Source organism: Coenobita brevimanus, chromosome 29 (genome assembly GCF_032717465.1).
Source record: "Coenobita brevimanus isolate Jiangsu-jjx chromosome 29, ASM3271746v2, whole genome shotgun sequence".
Classification (NCBI taxonomy): Eukaryota; Metazoa; Arthropoda; class Malacostraca; order Decapoda; family Coenobitidae; genus Coenobita; species Coenobita brevimanus.
In genome coordinates, this window is record NC_136982.1 from 6,760,833 (window position 1) to 6,776,965 (window position 16,133).

Below are 16,133 nucleotides of genomic sequence, written 5' to 3' on the forward strand. Positions count from 1 at the left end.
GAGTGACTTGGAGGCGTTTTGTCTGCGGCCACCCTTTGCGGGATTAGGGCGTCGGGCTATAGATAGATAGATAGATGAGCTAAAATAAGTGCTGATCTATTATTACTGATATGTAAACCTGTAAACACATGGAGAGGACACAGAGTGATATTAATGATGATCAAGCAATCACTGTATTAACAGAGAATGACCTAAGGAATCGCTTTTATCAGTAACAGTTTCTGAGGTCCAAAGCCAAAATATCGGAGGTATAACCAGTAACACAAAGGATAAAACTATGACAGCAGAGAGAGAGAGAAAAAAAAGCTGTACTATGATCACATATTTAGAGTTAAATTAGGGAAACTATGTGCTGACAGTAGGTATTCACCTACAACAAGCGAAGATGCCTCCACATTAAGTTGGGTGAATTCTGAAGAAGAGCGATGAGGAAGAAGACAAGTATGTGGTGAAATATAGAATTACAGTAAAGAGGAAGGTCCTTTACATTTAAGGAGTCATCACGATCCCTCTGACGAAAACTGTACTGTGAGAAAACTGAGGCTGTATTCTTTCGGCAAGAGTGGGAAAATGTTTAAGAATGACTTTTGGTCACTGATAATTCGGTGAGTGGAATAAAAAAATAAAAAAAAGGAGCGGTGCCAAGTCACAGCAAATCCGTCCCCAGTAGTCATTTTAGCGCTTACGTATAAAGACAATAGTACATCTAGTCAACGATGTCACGTATGAAATTTGGAGTACATCGGGTGAAAATTGATGATTTTATTCCCATTTGATATTTCTGACCCACCTGACACTGACCCCCCTACCGCTAACTGTGGGGAGGGGGTTGACCCCCCCCTAATGTAATGAGGCATGTTATAGGACGCAGATTTGAAAGATGTACCTTTAGGTTTTGCTTTCCTGTCGATATGACGAATTTGAAAGGAGTTATGGCGAAAAAAACGATTTACCCGTCCTCGTTTTTCTTTTTTTTACATTTTTGGGGCGTACAGCCTGGGCCTTGGCCCATTTGGCCCAAAATTTAATCACGTGATCAGAATGACAGAGCCCACCATCCATGTACTTTTAGTCAATATCGCATCAGTAATTTTTGCGTAAAGTTGTTAACGGGCAGGCAGACAAGCAGAGAGGCTGACAAACTGAGTGAAAACAATAACCTTCCCCGGACCCCTCTGGAGCGGGAACAGGTAATAAAAACTACAGTGCGAAGTAATTTACTGTCAATTCATGTTCTGATTATAGTTAGGAAAATTAGTTAGTTTTTAATGAAAATGATGATTTAAAACACTGAATCTGTGAAGTTTCTGAGCAGTGTATTTCTTTCTGTATTTACAGATTCATGGTACATGATTTACTGTACAACAAGACTTACCGGAATAGTTTGTTTTCTATGCTTAAAAATCACTTGTTTCTATTGTTTTCTGGCCGACTGATGCATAAAGAAAATCTTTCTGAAGTGTGTAAAATTAAGTAGGACAAGTTTCATACTTCTTTTCTAATACGTTTAGGTCACATTTACTTCAAATATAATGCGTAGTATTTGAACCTATGTTTTCCTAAAATATCTATGAGAATTTTGCTTAACAATCACGTTAATATGCTGCTGTGCCCGATGTTATGCATAAAAAATCCAGCATGTCGTTATCAACCAATATATTACCATTATGCCGGGAAACCAACCCAGGACTCTCAGGTGAGAGCCATGCAGCAATCCACTACGCCACAACCACGTTAAGACTGTGACAAAGTGTGATAACTTTTACCTGGTCTTGGCGTAGTGGATTGCTGCCTGGCTCTCACCTGAGAGTCCCCGGTTCAATTCCCTGTACAATGGTGATATACTGGATGATTTTTCCTGTGTAAAGTACAGGTTTCTGTCTTCATTCTGACCTCCCGTATGTACTTGGGAAAGATTAAAAGCATTTTTTTTTTTTAATGTGTTCGACTCTGGGCATAGGCTTCACAACCCGTTCTCAAGGCCCAGTAGTCCTCCTACATTCCATACACATCAACATGTCACCGCTTCGGCGCTAACACCCACCGTCCATATTGAATACATGCTTGGGCTGCCTCATACAAGACTGGTGTATTGGTATAAGCGGGGGTATTTTTATGACATGTCGGTGGGTCTTCTGGTAGATCAGTAAGTCTGCTTTAACAAAATTCGAATCCTTAAACTGTTCCCTGCCCCAGCCGGGATTCGAACCTGGGACCATTATGACTGCAGGCCACCCCTCTACCAATTCAGCCACTGCCTACCCCGCTTGCCCGAGTGCCAGGGGGTTATCTCATCCTCTTTATGCCCACAGTGGGGTCGGAGGGACATTGGTTACAAGACTGTGACAATGTGAGATAACTTTTACTTGGTTGTGGTGTACTGGATTGCTGCCTGGCTCTCGCCTGAGAATCCCGGGTTCGATTTCCGGCATAATGGCAATATACTGGACGATTTTTCCTGTGTTAAGTACAGGTTTCTTTCTTCATGCTGTTATCAAGCCACTGGATAGGTAAAACCGGCAGGGGTTTTAAAGTATTCTCCAAAACTTAAGATTATGAGGAACACTTTGGGGCACACGACATTAAAATATATTATGTATTTTCCATACATGTCTTTCATACCACAGACACGTTTAATATATAGTAATGGCAACCAAAACATTAAGAAAAAGTTATGTGTGTGTTATTTTTCTGATATTACCCTATCATAAGTTACGTTAGGAAAGAACCTTGCTTTGAACAGTTCAGTGAAGGATTATAGCTAACCGGAGGAGTTTGAAAAGTCTATCCCACGCTGATTTAAGCTGTTTGGAAGTAGCAAGAACTAAGAAAAGACGTCACACTCTCGGGACAGGCCATCAAAGGTGAATCCCCATCACTAGAGAAGGATCTTCCTAGTTTGGTGAAATAACTTAGTGCTAGCAAGGATAAAGAAAAGAATGTCATGGTGGTCAAGGGGTTAACATTCCTTTTAACTACTTCACTTCGACTACCTCTTTCTTACTATAATCTTTATCATTTTTAGTGACTCAGGAGATGGTACAGGATGGATTAAATACTTCATTCATCCATCCAGTAGCTACTCGATTTATATAAAGCAGTATGAACGTAGCAAATACAAGCAAACAAAACCAACCTAAAACAGCAGCTCAAAAATTGATCTCAAAACAGAAGCAATGAGATGTAAATTCCCAGGACAATTTTGCAGCCCTGTTTACAAAAGATATCAGCCACATTTTAAGACAAGTATGTGTCCAAAGCAGTTAATTTTTAATGCAAATCTGTTTTTTTTTTTTTTTCTGTCGCTTTAATATACCCACTGATTTCATTGTGAGATGTTTAATGATGCACGAGTACAAGCATTTTTACAATCAACATGAATTTTTTGGCATTCATAAATACGGTTTTGGATCTTCCCCAGTGCCCCCGGGAGAAGGAGGGGACGGAATCCACAATATGGGAACTGGAACTAAAGTTAATATTCTCATATAACAATTTCGATGCCTCCTTAACCCGCTGTGTGCCAGCTATTTTTAGCCCTATGGGTCACCCCAGTGCCGGCCAATTTGCGACCTTTTTTTTTTTTTTTTTTTTTGCTAAAATGATAGATTTTGGTGTGGAAACAAAGAATTTCGCCATTAAAATGTTCACCGAGGCTCAGAAATGAGTTTTATTGAGTCCTGCATACTCATTTACAGGTACAGCCGCTCTCTCAAGCTCACCATATACATGAGAGAAAGCCGTTTTCTATGTAAGATATACTCAGGTATTTATGCTGGGAAGGTATAGCAATGTTCAGTTCACTTTTCTGATTAATTATTACTTCAGCATCTATCACAATTTGCGTCTTTCTCATTGTGATTGCATTATCTTACAACCTGACTTCATTACGTACAGTCCTGGCACTTACAAGAAGGTATTTACAACTTGACTTCACTATATAGTCCTTACACTTTCAAGAAAATATTTACAACTTACACTTACATGAAAGTATTTACAAAATGCCTTCACTATGTACAGCGCTGGGTGAGGCACACAGGCAGAGTGAGGCAGAGCGAGTGTGATGGGGGGGAGCGAGTGAGTGTATGGCCTTGACACCCTGGAGGATGGTAGAGGAGCAGTTACCTTACATGTCTGCCAATTTTTACCCGCGAATCTTGAAAAATGCGGTCACAGTGAAGTTTTTTATTTTAAACTATTTTAAAACAGCACTGGCACTGGCCGCAGCATTATGTCAGACTGTTTTGAAACGGCACTGGCACGCGGTGGGTTAAGACAGCTGGGACAACCCTCTCAAGGCGTCGCATGGCACAGTGGAAGAAATGTCTGAATAGTCGAGGGGGGGGAGAAACGGGACACTGAAAGAACTACTCGAACAATGAAGGAAGCTTTCAAACTTACTCCATCCCTGAGTGTGTCTCGAGTTTTATTTTGAATTTCTGAAGTCCTAGTTGAATGTGTAGGAAGGAGTATTTCTGCATCCTCTGGACTTACATTTGTGGAATTGTATACAAGTATTTCAGCTTTTGGGGCCACTTCTTAATGAAACAGAAAATGAGTATACAGTACTCGTGCCGGACCCTTTGAGGACAGTGATATCATCTTACTCTTCCACCTCAGTAGACTTCCGATAACTACAAGTGCTTGCTTACTTTCTTGTTACTTTACCTGCAGAATTATTACTTAAACAAATACCACGACCATACCAGACACCCAACAACGCTTATCTTCTTAGTGTGTAGGCTATCATCCTTGCTGTGTCCCACCATCATTCCCGCCCGTTCTGCTAACTCCTCGCCACCAACCTAACCTTAAATCCATAGCGTCATGTCCTCATCAAACTTCTGAGAGAAACTCTTACCATTTGCCAGCATTGCCTCTCATACGAGGCCAATCTTCACAGGTTGTACTCATCCCACCGTGCCTCATCACCGACCACCATCCTGGTGCATCCTGATCACCTCACACACTCCCATCTACCCTCCCTATCCATTTTTAAATTGGTACCTTTGACTTGCATCAGACTGGCTTACTTACAATCTCTAGTGTTTCAAACGCAGTGTGTCCAGGCATCTCGAAACGAACGGATCTTGAATTTGGCTCCCTGTTGTTGTTTTCTTTTTCCTTGAAGAGAATAATTTTGCGAGCTCCTGACCTTTGGTTCCTTCTTTCCTGCATAAAAAATAAATCTTCACAGTATGTTTCACTGTCCACCACCACTACCAGAGCCCATCGTGCCTATTCCTTGCCACCCAATCCTCCAGTCTCTGTTCCGGTGTGGATAATATGAATATAATGACTGTCTCGACTACCACCAGATCTACAATGCCCACATTCAAAGGATCTACTTCTCCCGTCTTAGCGTGATACCAACATTCTCGGAAAAAAAAAAAAAAAAACAGGAAGGGAGGAAGAAAGGAAAGATGGATGGGTGGAAGGAAGGGGAGAGGGACAGAGGGAAGAACAGGGAGGAAAAAACGAGGAGGCTGAACAAGAAACGGGAAAGGGAAGAGATAAAGAAGGGAGGAAAAAAATGTGAATGTAAGTGGATACCTAAGGAGCAGGATTTAAAAATACAGAAGCAGCAAGGAAGAAGGAGTGTGACCTCAAGAAGAAAAGAAACGAGAAAGGAAAAAAAGAAAGAAAGGAAAAAAAAGAAAAAGGGTGCGTGCATCTGTGTGACCTTCGGGGCCCCGGTATGTAAAAGGAGCTCTTACGACCCTCACACCAACACCCACAGTTTAGAAAGAGAGAGAGAGAGAGAGAGAGAGAGAGAGAGAGAGAGAGAGAGAGAGAGAGAACTGTAGGTGTAGCCGGGCACTTCAAAAGGGAGAAGTAAATTGGGAGAGAAAGAGAAAAGATGGTATACGGATGGACAGAAGGAGAGGGAGAATGCAGAAAAACAACTTAGGCAATACTAGATAAAGGAAAAAGGAAAGATATAACAAGTGAAAATTTTTGATACATAGGAATAGGCGAAAGAAGAAGCAAGGACACAGTGAAAGAAGAAGAAACAAGAATCAGAGGAGCAAAGGGAGAGGAAAGAGGAAGGAAAAAAGGATGAAAGTAGGGATAAGATAAACGTGTGTGTGTGTGTGTGTGTGTGTGTGTGTGTGTGTGTGTGTGTGTAGAATCAAGAGGATGGATAATACAAGGGAAGGAAGGAAAGGAGAGAGAGAGAGAGAGAGAGAGAGAGAGAGAGGAAAGAAGGAGACGGAGGAGAGAGCAAAAATGTGACGCTAGCTGTACTGTTCGGAGGGTGGTCAGGCAACACAAAGGCCTGGCTCCTGTTACCCACCCAACAACATCCACACTTTTACCGACACAAAATTTCTCACTAAGGTCACTTTTCTGAAACACACACACACACACACACACACACACACACACACACACACACACACACACACACACACACACACACACACACACACACACACACACACACACACACACACACACACACACACACACACGAAAATGAGTGAACAGATGTTAAAATCAGTTTAACTAATTTAGACTGGTACAGTGTGGAGTTGTCAGTACAAGGTTTCAGAGTAGGAAGCATTGTTTGTTTGTTTAAAGATTCCCTGCACCTGTAGTGCAGGCCGGGCCATACATTAGCCCGGTCAGTGGGGTATGGGCTGGTTAAATAACAGAAAGTGGGGAGGACAGGACCTGAGGATTGCCCAGCACACACGTCCTGTCTCCTGGCTGGCTTTGTGGTGTGTGTGAGGAAGCATTGATGGGTCTCGAAATCACTCTCCTCAGCGAATCTCTCTCTCTCTCTCTCTCTCTCTCTCTCTCTCTCTCTCTCTCTCTCTCTCTCTCCTATCTTCCCATCCAAGAAATTCTCCTTCTCTTCTCATTATCTCAAGCACTTCTTCAGTATCTTCTCTTTTTCCTTCAACTCCTATATTCCCCTAATCTTTTTCTCCCTCCCTTCTCTCGTCAATTTTGGTGCGTGCTACAGTTTCATTTCCCTATAAAAATTGTTCCTGCGATACAGTTCCGTTGAAAATTGATTGATAGGAATACAGTGAGAAGGAAATTTCAAAGCCATGAAATGCAAGGTAGCAAAATTCTCAAAATCTGCAGTGAAGGACAAAAATAAAATTATAGATTTTATAATCAAGCTGAGGTTAGGAGAAAAGAATGCCTAGATTAGGACTGGAAAATGTAACTTTCATAAACAGACTAGGTAAAAATTAAATGAATGTTCCCTTGATCTTTGGTTTGATTCCGTTAAGTTTGACCTTTGTACTCCCCATTAATAAACAGGACAATGTTAAGGACCAAACAATGCTAAAGTTACGACCGGAGAATGTACCCTTCTCGCTCTGTATAGCACAGAACATCTTGAAATCAGGCTGGGATATTCGATTATCATGAACTCATGATTTTGAAACACCTGAATATGTATTTAACCCCCCCCCCAACTTTTCCTTTGATCCTCAAAACTCTCCATACATTAGGTAGGGATTATCACTGTTACTGTTGGAGATGGTTTAGTTCAAAACCAAGGTACCTTCGAAGGAAATTATTATCAGATTCGAACTATACCAAAAAACGAGCTGGAAAACCTGGGCACTCAGTACTATACTCGATTTTTTTCCAGCTGATGATCCACTTTCGTGAATGTGGCACCTGCGCACTCCTGCAGCGTGATTGGTTGGTTTCAATTTCATACCTGAAGTATCATATTTACAAAAAAAAATAAAAGCAATTGTACCTTATATTCCAGTTCTCATAAATGCTGTTTTGCATTATCATTGTATTATACAAACAGACGTGAAACGAGTATGTATCTGTGCCTCACCCAAACGGACAATGAATCTAAGGAAGTTAAATTTGAATTGAAAATTTCTGAAAGGTACAGAGTTGTTGCATCTCTAGTAAATAAATAAATATATATACTTACGGATATATATACTTACGGATAATATGGGCGAAGGTATCGAAGCAATGGAGTAGGTGTGATCCATAATAAAGTCTGACATCTTGCGAGACAACTTGTTTTTCCCGCCTGGCCATCTCTCGTGCCCACCCCCTCCTCTGTAGCGACTGTTCCATTCGCCTTCCCACTTCCACCACTTTACCACTGACAAAACCGCTAATTTACTTACAGTGGTACTGTTGTCTAATGTAACAAGTGCCTAAGTAGTAAGATACCTTTTGTTTGCACTTACCCAGCCAAATGCTTTTTTTTTTTTTTTTTTTTTTTTTTTTTTTAATGTAAGGAGATGCAGCAACTCTGTACCTGTTACAACAATAAATATTTCAATTCAAATTCAACTTCCTCAAATTTATTGTCCGTTTGGGTGAAGCACAGATACATACTTGTTTCATGTCTGTTTGTATAGTACAATGACAATGCAAAACAGCATTTATAGAATTAGAATATAAGGTACAACTGTTTTTTTTTTTTTGTAAATATGATACTTCAGGTATGGAACTGAAACCAACCAATCACGCGGCAGGAGTGCGCAGGTGCCACATTCAGGAAAGTGGATCATCAGCTGGAAAAAAATCGAGTATAGCGAATTGTGGCCATACCAGCAAATTTAACTTCCTGTTATCTCCTTCGCCCACTCCCTCCTCTTCTTTTTTGAGTTCTTTTCTGTCTTCCCCCTGCTTTCTTTTATATTTTGTTTTGCCATTTTCATCGCCCTCTTTCCCTTCCCTTCTTTCCTCCTCCCTACTCAAACTGTGTCTCCCAAATTCTTTTCCGTTTGTATATTACTCTTTCCCAGTCTTTCTTAATCCTTTCCTCTCTTACCCTTTCTTTTCCACTTTTTTCCTCTAGCGCTTTTCTCTAGCCCCATCTCATCACTTTTTTACTCAGTTTTCCTTGCCTTCTTGAAAATTTCGTTTCTTTATCTTTTTCCTTGTCTCTCTCTTCATCTTTCCTTCTTCCACTGTCTTCCTTTTCTTCGTGAACCCTTCTTATAGTTTCTTATTATTCTTCCATTGCATATTTTGACTTTCTGTGTTTATTTTTCTCTTTGTTATCGTGTTTTCTTCCTTCTTTTCTTTTTCTTTTTTCTTTCAAATTATTCCTGCTATCTTTGTTACATTGCTCAATCCTTCCTTTGTCTTGATTCCTTTCTCCCTTCTTTCATGTCTTTCTCTCTTCCTTTCTTACTTTTTTTCCTTTATTCTTACAGTCTCTTTTCTTTCCCATCCTTCCTTCCTTAAGATTTTTTGTTTCTTCCTCCTTCCCTTCCTCGCTGCACCATTTCTTCCCTCCCTAGTTTTTCTGTTTCTTCTCTTGTTCCTTTCCATTCTCAAATCATCTTCTTACTCGTCTTGTTATGTGTGTTTTCTAACCTTTCTTAGTTAGAACCTTCATTTTTTGTCACTTTTTCTTCCACCTTCCTTTCCATTCCTTTTTCGTTCTTCTTCCCTCTTCGCCCTATCTAGTGTCTTCTCATCTTGTCTCATGTCTCACCTCCTCCCCTGTGCTCTCATATCTTGTCTTGCCTTCCCTCCTTATTATATCATCCAATCTCATCATCTCTCCGATACACTCATGTCATCTCGTCTTGTCTCGTCATCCCTTGTTTCTCTTCTCTTCTTTCATCTGCTTCTCTCGTCTCTTATTTTTTTGTATTTTCTATTATCTTCCTCTTTTGTCATGCGTCTTCTCTCATTTATTCCCTTCTCTCTTTCTGTCTCCCGTCATAGTTTCTCTTCCGCTGGCATCTTTTCCTCTTCACCCCTCTTCCCTTCACTTCCTCCCCACCACTCCTCTCCTCTCTTTCTTTCTCTTCTTTCCTTCCTGCTCTCATCTCTTTCCGTCTCTTCTTTTTCCTTTTTCTCCTCTCGCCCCTTCTCTCTCCCTTTCCCTGCTTACCGTTACTTTTCTTTGCATCTCATCCCTCTCACCACTCTATCCTTCCATACCTTCCTTCCTTCTCTCCCTTCGTCCCCTTTTCCCATCTCCTCCTCCATTTTTTTTCTCTCTCTTTTTCATTTTCTCCGTTTCTCCCTCTTCTCCATCTTGCCTTCTCTTCCCTCTCGCTCTCCATTAGTCCTCTCTCCTCTTGACCCTCCCATTTTTCCTTTCTTATATCCCCCCCTCCTCCTACTTCTCCTTCTCTCTGTTTGTTTCTCTGTTCGTCCTCCCCTCTCCCTTCCCCTCCCCAGCTCCGTCTGTCTGTCTGTCTGTCTGTCTGTCTCTGTCTGTCTGTCTGTCTGTCTCTCTCTCTCTCTCTCTCTCTCTCTCTCTCTCTCTCTCTCTCGCTCGCTCGCTCTCTCTCTCTCTCCTTTTTCCTCTTTTTTTCTTCAGTCCTTCAATTCTTTCTCCCTTCTACTCTCCTCTTCTCTCCTTAACGTCCAGTCCCTCTCCCCCGTTTTTCCTTCCTTTTCTCATTCTTTCTTCTTTCCCTATCTCTTCCTCCGCTTTTGTCTCTTTTCCTAAGCCTCTTTCCTCCTGCCTCCCCCTCCCTTCTACCAAGTCCCTCGCCCTTTCTCTACCCTCTTTCCTTCTCCTCTCGTTTCTTTCCACCTTTAATAATGTCTTTCCTCCTCACTCAACTTCCTTCTCTCCTCCAACTTTCGTCTTCCCTGTCTCCTTTCTTTCACCGTTTCTCTCTTTCCCTTCCATGTCATTGTTAGCTTGTTCTCCTTTCTTTTCTCACATCTTCCGTCTCCTCCATCTCTCCCTCACTCACTTCTTGTTTTTCTTTCCCATTCTTCTTATTGTCTCCCCTCTTTTCCTTCGTCTCCCCCGTTTCCTTTTCTTCTCTCTATTGTATATCTGCCGTCTTCCCTTCCTCTCCCTTATCTCCTACCTCTCCCGCCTTTCTCCCTCTGCATCTTTCCTCTTTCCTCTCCTCCTCTTGTCCTCACCCTCGCTCCTTCCCCTGTTTTCTCACACTTCTCTCCCCTCTCTTCTATTCTCCTCGTACTTATCCGTTCTCCCTCCCCTCTCCTCTCTTCTTCATATTCCTTCCTATTCCCCCTTCTGTTCTCCTACTTCTCTTGTGTTTCCCCTCTTTTTACCATCCTCCTCCTCCTCCTCCTCCTCCCCAAACTTTTCCTCATCTTCCTCCACTCCAAACTTTTCCTCCTCCTCCTCCTCCTCTGAACATCCACACTGTGCACTGTACGGTTTCCACGTTATGTCTACAGACGCCCCATTAACTCAACGTACCCATTCATAACGTCATGCCGTAGTTATTTGTTTATTTGATTACTTTGTCTTTCAGGTTATTCAAACTGATAGCTTATAGATATAGTATTATAGAATGTGACTGTTCCTTTCCAGTCTTTCCTGTGAAATTTCCATGTCAGCTTTTCCATGCTGCAAAGTGGTTATCCTCACTTTTTCCTGGAGGGTTTGGGGGTAGGGAGAGCCTTCTTGCTTTACTATCCTTATCCTTCAGCATGTAGAGTTAGATCTTGTAGTCATAGTCTACTCTGCAACGAGCAGCCTCGAAAGGACCATAAAGTCTGTTGCTGTTTGCATTCCTTTGTAATCCTTTGAAATCCTCCTCCTCCTCCTCTCCAAACTTTTCTCCCTTCCCCTCCACCCCCACCTCCAAACTCTTTTTACTTCTCATCCTCTGCAAACTTTTCCCTCTCTTCCTCCTTTCGAAACTTTTCCTTCTACTCTTCCTCTCCTCTGTTTCATCCGGCTCACTCCGCTGCTTCCTTCGGCCTATATCCCTTCTTTCACTCTTTCTTCCCCTCTTCCTCATTCTCCCCTCCTCTTACCCCTTGTCCCTCCTTTCTCTCACTTTACCTCTCCTTTCCTTATCCTCTCCTCACCTTCACCTCGCTCTCTTTTCCAATAATTATCGTGGCGACTACGTCAAGTAAGTGTTATCTACCTACAATACAATAAACTATCGAATGATTAACTTGAATCTAAATAGGCAAACTCCTTGAACCATAAATAAATCGTTCTCAACGTGAACATATATAGGAATTTTGTAGTGCCTTCAGCGTACAATCTCAAAAGAGAGTGTTATTTGCAAAGATAAGACGCATTAGATGGTGCAAGGGTCAGGAAATATTAATCCATTGAATAAAAATGATACCTATAATGCTGTATTCTTTCTAGCAGTGGACGAGTTTATTTCAGTTTTGGTGCGGCCAGACGTATGGACAGGTTAGATATGCTTTCATTAACATCTCTCCTCTGATGGGACTCTACTAAGCTAAATGAAATCGTCTTGCTGTGGCATGATACAAACGTAAAAAAGACGCCACCGTACCCTCCAGGAAGGGGAAACCCAAGGCGTTTCTAGGCTTAAGGGAATATCCTTTTTCTTTCAAATCATTGACAGTTATTCTGCTCTGGAGATCATTTCCCGACTGGAGAATTTAGATTAATACCGTCTCAAACTCCTGCAACATATGAATGGTACCCTCCGTGACCACCGTTGAGCTCGCCGCATCATTAATTATTGCTCTACCATAGGCGATATATTGATGGCCATTAAATATTAGCAGCTAAAGGTTAGATAATATGGAGTAGCTTTATGGCGTATTGAAGCAATGAGAGCTATAATCATGCACATTGTCGTTCATATACTATTATATCTCATAATTTATTTGTATTTACCCATTAAAGGTCAGCCATGCTTAAACTTAACAAATGTGCTTTTTTCTATAGCATAAGGTGAAATAGTGTTATTAAAGTAATACTGTCCCTTTTAGAAAATTAAAAAATGCATTTTAGTATGCCAGGCACGAATGTGTTCCCAAAAGGTAACAATGGCTGGGTCCAGTGTATCAATCACGATTTAACGAATGCCATGATTATCCTTAGACATTGCATAATTCCTTTTAGATCTAATTATGTCACTCGGCAGACGCCTTAATCCCGTAAGGGTTGACCATAGAAAAGTCGCCTCGATGTCAGCCTGTCCTCCACTTGCATTCTCTCCAACTCAGACTCCCCTGTCATGTATATACCTCTCCAACCTATCTCTCCAGCCCTCCCTCCTAGGTCTTCCCCTCCCACTCCCTCCCTCCACCTCACTCACGTACCCTCTTCTTGTCAGCTTCTCAGTCTTCATCTTTTCCACAAGGCGAAACCATCTCAGTGTAATACTTCTAATGCTCTCTAACACATTCACATCATCACAATACTTATCCTTTGTTTCCTCATTTGTTTGCTGTCTCTCCACGCACCTTCCCATGCTCCTCTAAGATAATTCATTTCCACTGCTCTCATTCATGACTTTTATCCTTCCAAGAAGGTCCAAGCTTCACATCCATGCGATAGAGTACGGATCACAATACTGTCGTTCAGGGAGTTTTTTACTAGTACGCCCACATACTCTTTATCAATACTTTCTGTGAAACAGCACCCTTTCATCCTTGCTGTACCTTTTCCTGCACTTAATCCCCTAAACTTCCATTCTTACTCATCACATGGCCTAAATACTTGAAAGCATTCACGTTCTCCGCTTGATCATCCAGCTTGACAATGTACTGTACTCCCTATTTCTTTTCTCTCAGAGATCGTAACTTTACTTATAGGTACGTTCACTTTTAAATTTCGTGTTTACACGCTTCCAGACTCACTCGCCAAGCCTTTTAACTTCCCTTTCATCTTCACATAACACATTATCATCACCAAACAACAGTACATACAGCCTCCAACCCTTACCTTCTCTCACTAAGGATATTCCAGCATACTTCTGCCTTACATTTCCATCCATATATGCAGTGAATAACCATGGAAACATGGAATATCCCTATTTCAATCCAACATTCATATGAAAGAACTCATTTAGTTCACTCTCCATGCACTGCAGCCTTTATGCCAGCTCTTCTTAACCATTTCCGACTTCAGCATTCCCTGCAGTAAGGCCTCACAGTCAAGCACCCTCTTAAAACTGGTTACTGGGACTACAGTTGCTACACTGCTGCAGGGATAAAGTAATGTGAAGTAATGCTGTATAATTCATTTTATACTTTCTCCAGAAATAAAAATCAAGGATTCCAATACTGAGGAAAACCAATAAGAAAAAAAAAAATAAAGCAGCATCTTCCAGCACCCCCTAAAATTGATTTCAGAACCCACTGTGGGTGCTAGCACCCCATGTAAAGAAACAATGCCTTATGCACATATGCATACTGTACTCCTGACAGCATTCAGCATTTTCCCATCTATTCTACATATATTCAGCACCTTCCTCTTTCCCTATCTATTAACTTTGCCTTATGATATCTCCTTATCCATGAAGGCGCCATATAGCTTCTGAACCTGTTCTATTTTTTTTTTCCCCCTGGGGAAGGGGGGACAGAATACATCCCCAGTATTCCCTGCTTGTCGTAAGAGGCGACTAAAAGGGACACTTTTATCTACATTCTTTTTGCTCTCTTTGTTTCCCTTGTACTTTGTCTGTCCAAACCCTCTGCATTTTACTTTCATTTAGTTAATTTCCTCTCTCCACTGTCTGTTTCCTGCGAGTCACTGGCAGTGGCTCCAGGGTAAAATATTTTTCTGCCTAAGAAATCTTGATGAACTCTGGTGACGAAGCAATGGACCTCAGTTCCGTGCAGCCCTTAAGTGGGCAGGGGGTGCTAAGAATCCCACGGTGTAAAAATAAGTTTATACATCCAAAAAGAACCTTAAGAATAGGAAACTGGAATGTTCGAACTCTCAATCAGGGTGGTAAAGTGGATTAGCTTATTTCAGTGTTCAAGGAATATAAGATGGATATTTATGCTCTTACAGAAACGAGGTTGTTTGGAGTTGATAAAATGAATTTGGAAGATGGTATTACTATGTTGGTTTCTGGTAGGAGTGATGGAAATCATTACCAAGGAGTAGGCTTACTGCTGTGTGGAGATGCTTGTAAGGCAGTATGTGAGTTTGAACCAATTAATGAGCGCTTGCTTTATGCTCGTTTAAAACCTGACCATGGTAATATCAGTACGGTTGTAGGGTACGCTCCGACAAATGAGGCTGCTGATGAAATGAAGGATGACTTTTATGAGAAGCTGCAGGATGTAGTGAATAGAGTGGCAAGACATGATGTGTTAGTTTGCATTGGTGATTTTAATGCGATTGTTGGCAGTAGTAGGGATGACTCTGAAGATTGTATGGGTAAGGAGGGTGTTGGTGTAAGAAACGAAAATGGGGTGCGACTTGGAAGCTTTTGTTTGGCAAATGACCTTATAATTGGTGGAACTATCTTTAAGCATAGAAAAATACATAAGACTACTTGGATTTCACCATGTGGTAAATACTGTAACCAGATTGACCACATAGCAATTAGCAGAATGCATAGGAGTTATTTGCAAGATGTTTGCGTAAGGAGGGGGACAGATATAGGTAGTGATCATCAACTTGTTGTGTCAAAGATTAAAATAAAACTTAAGAGAAACGTTAATGGTAATTGTACAGGAGGTAATAAGTATGATTTTGATGAGCTGAGAAGTGATGAAAGCACGAGGGAAAAGTTTCGGTGGGAATGTAGGAACAGGTTTCTAGTCCTGCAGACTTTGATGGAATCTGAAGACAATGATATTAATCAAATGTGGAGAGAGGTAAAAGAGGTTTTGCATGAGAGTGCTAAGGTTACTATTAAGAAAAAGGGAAAAGCGAGAAGGAAAAAGTGGATGTCAGATGAAACATGGAATGCAATTCAGAAAAGGAAAGAGGCTAAGTTAAGAAGTGAAGAACAACATGTTGATGGCCAGGTAGATGAAGTACTTAGAGCAAAGTACTGGAGTTTACATTCTGAAGTAAAAAGACTCGTTAGACGTGATAAGAGGAGACTATATGGGGGTAGGAGGGTTTTCAAGAATACTCCCCCAGTATCCCTGCTTGTCGTAAAAGGCGACTAAAAGGGTTGGCGGAGGGTTAGTGCCCCTCCCCGGAAAACAACCAACTAAAAAAACAAACAAGAAGCCTCGGACAAGGACTGACCAAACGATGACGACCCAGGACCGGACAAAGGACTTGGTAATGAGTACATGGAATGTAAGAGGAGCGAATGATGAGGTGAAAGAGAGAGAGATTGTCCAGGTGCTTGAGGGTGCGAAAGTGGATGTATGTGGAATAACTGAAACAAAATGGAGAGGAGAAAGTGTGAGAGAATGGGAGTATGGATGGGGTATATGTGCAGGAGTAGGTGAGAATGAGAGGGCAAAGGAAGGAGTAT